The sequence below is a fragment of the Branchiostoma floridae genome, chromosome 3 (assembly GCF_000003815.2).
Source record: "Branchiostoma floridae strain S238N-H82 chromosome 3, Bfl_VNyyK, whole genome shotgun sequence".
NCBI lineage: Eukaryota > Metazoa > Chordata > Leptocardii > Amphioxiformes > Branchiostomatidae > Branchiostoma > Branchiostoma floridae.
In genome coordinates, this window is record NC_049981.1 from 22607254 (window position 1) to 22610454 (window position 3201).

At 42.8% G+C, this 3201-nt stretch overlaps 1 protein-coding gene across 1 annotated transcript in view; it reads left to right on the top strand.

Annotated features, from left to right (window-relative positions):
- The first annotated feature begins 96 nt into the window (after window positions 1–96).
- Window positions 97–3201, top strand: part of LOC118412692 (synaptotagmin-15-like) — a 9451-nt gene continuing 6346 nt past the window's right edge. Inside the window, exon 1 of the mRNA XM_035815708.1 lies at window positions 97–1079. The gene's annotated coding sequence lies outside the window, so the exon portion shown is untranslated. The remainder of the gene's footprint in view (window positions 1080–3201) is intronic.

The following is a 3201-nucleotide window of genomic DNA, read 5'->3' on the forward strand; positions in this document are numbered from 1 at the left end:
GTTGTTATAGTAACAGTTTACGTGAATAGGTAAGACGCCTCTTTTCTATAGTTTGATTAATCTGACAAGTTTATCCTCCAATGGAACAAAGTCTGGCAACGTGTGACGTCAAGTGTGAATGACGTAAAAAAAACGACATCCGTAACTATAGTTTGGGTCTGCTGCCATGGAGAGGAAAATCTACCAGCCTTCGTGACCCTTTTATCTAAATCTTAACACCATAAACGCACGTCTACCACATGTGTTTATGATATAGGTGTTTATGACGTGGGTTTACGGTTGCTATGTATCAAATAACGGTGCGCAGATTTGAGCCTTTCCGATTTGCAGCAGGTCTAAGTACTGGCATGTCTGACTTACCGCACGTAGTCTGGCGGCCCACACGGGCAAACAGAACTAAGGTGTTGGGTAAACACTCCTATCACCGGAACGTCGTCATCGCAGGGATTGATTGTTCTGGGTGCACGTCAGCGTGGCGGGGCGAGGGGCGTTACCGCCGGGCAAAGCACAGGTGAGCGCCGCGCACGTCCGGTGTCGCCACGGCCAGGATACCTGTTCGGAACGTAGCCCGTGTAGCTCGTGCTTCAAGCCGGGACCAGGTTGGTTTGAACGCTCTGCAGTGAATCGGTGAGAAATTGGTGATATATTCTTCGATACCAGCACAGTCTGGGTGGTAGGACACGTGTTACAGACATTACTGATAAACAGCGCGGACGATTACTTCATTTACGAACTTGGAAAGATTTCTCAACATCTGCTGTTGTAACTAGAGAGACATTGTTGGCGCAGAGGTGGAACGGAACGTGGTGTAATCGTTTTTACCTGTCGATACACGTGTCTAGGGCACACCACGTCCTAACGCCGGTATCGCCGCTGGTATCACCACCGTGGCGTTCGGTGTCACACCACATCCGTTTAACGTTGAATCAGGCGTGGTGACATCCTATTCAACAAACAGGAAGGGCTCGACTACAAAACCTAGAAAAAAACAGTTCAAGTGGAAAATCTTTCTCCGAATTTTCTTAACATCCGGTGAAGATCTGATCGCAGTCAAGACAAGCCCAAGAGAGAACCCCATTGTAGGTATCTACTTTCTATTTCATTCTATACCGTTCGCAGGATTTTTTAGCACATTAAAATCGATACAATAAATCAAGTCTTTTTTTCTCTAAACATTACGGAGAAGTCTGCACAGTGGTTAGCCGCCATTGTTGTGTGTCGTACAAGGTGTGCAGAAGAGGTCAATGGGTCAAGCAGTGGGGGTATTTTTATCGTTCAGTGCACATGTCTCAATGGGTGTGTTTCCAAGTCTACATATCCAATGTTTGCACAACAGGTTTAAGTGTGGGCAGCTTGTTACGGGAAACTCTTATCTTAATTGGGAGAATTTATCGCTGTACGACAGAAACCGTTCATTGTTACGTGGGTAAGAATCGCCTTGTACGGGGTGATTTATTAAGTGGAGATTATTAAGGTTTTATTGTCTGTTTGGGTTTCTATGTTGCACCCAGATACAGGCCATGCTATTCTTGGATTGGGGCGTGTAGAGGGATAACATATATACACAATACAAGTATGTACAATAAACTAAAACACAATTCCCTTACGCAGAAAAAGTTGTCTATCATTCAGCATTCAGAATTACAATACTGAGTTTAGGAAGTTTTCATCACCCGAATTTTCATGTTGTGTTTAAATGTTTATCTAAATGGCATTGCACATTGTCTCCTTCATTTTGAATGTCACCAAGCCTCTTTTCGTTAATACACATGAGTGGACACATCATGAACTCATTGGAGTTTTCATATTGCTTTCTTGCTGAAAATTAACACCAAGTCATTGAAATGGTCTTCATATATATATATACAGACGCTTTTCTTACTGAAAATTTAGTGAATAAAAATCATCACTCATACAAAAGTCATTGAAATCAAATCAAACATTTTCCATCATTGCGTTTATAAAGATTAAATCGAAGAAAAAATGGCAAGGCATGGACCGAATTTGACGAACTCTTCCCTTATTTGATCGGACGCTTGTGTTTCCTAACATGAAGTCAAAGTGGCAACGAAACCATCTTCAGTGCATTCATCTCTTGTTTACAGCACGTAGGATAAACAAACAGAATTAAGATTACAAGAAAACGGATTCCTTAGTCACCTATTTCTTTAAAGTGCCATGGCATGACACAGTGCCACTTTAACGATAAGAGGGTGAGGGTTACGGTATATCCGCTGGAGAAAAAGAATGTCAGACGCAAAAGGTCACGTACATGACACCTGCCACACCTTACTTTAATGGCGCGAACAGTACATGCCGTGTCTAAAACAAACTCCGGTCTGCCGAGTGCGCCTTGTTTGTAAACTATAGCTAACAACTCGACAGGAGTGGCAAACTGCGTCTAATGTGCTTTTAATGCTAACCCGGGGGACAAACACGGCAATACATACTCTAAACACTCCTTTACGACTAGTAACCCACGTACGTATAAGACTATTCGAAGTTCCTTGTGATAAAATAGTTTTTTTTTTCCATTCAAAGCCAGGTTTCTGTCAGCAGGCAAATCATCACTTGCTATAAATGGCTAAAACAATATTTGTATCAAGCTGGTCAACATGTGAGAGAGGACAATAACAGCTGTGTAGACAAAGTTACATGTAGCTTCGTACTCTTCTTCTTAAACTACGAAGAGGAATAAGTTTCCTGTCTATTCACAAACTGTACAGACACAGGGATAGTTAGACGTGCACACCGTCACGAATGGGGGAGGGGGCTAACAGTTCTCGAGGAGTGGCAAAGACGAATGAGGGATATCTGGGGATAGCAGTGAGGGACCAATGAGGGAGGTCGTGAGGGATTAGAGAACATCAGTCCAATTTGCGAGCCCACTGTACACCGGCTGTACGCAAGTTTTTTTTTTTCAAAATCTGTTATGATTGCCCCTAAAATTTCATTATGGACTTCTCTGTTAAGCAGAGGTTCGGCTCCGGCTGGTTTTGAGGTGTATTAATTAGGCGTTTTCGTCGGGCTTTTTTTTTGTCGTCTCTTTTTCTTTCTTAAGGGTGTAATGACGAAAACGAGACAAAATGGGCAGTCGGCCGAATTGAGAGAGAAAGGAGAGTACTTTGTGGACAAAGGTGTACAAAAACATGGAGACAAATGTGTGGCTTGTTTCTAACATGTTAGGCGTTTTTATCTGGC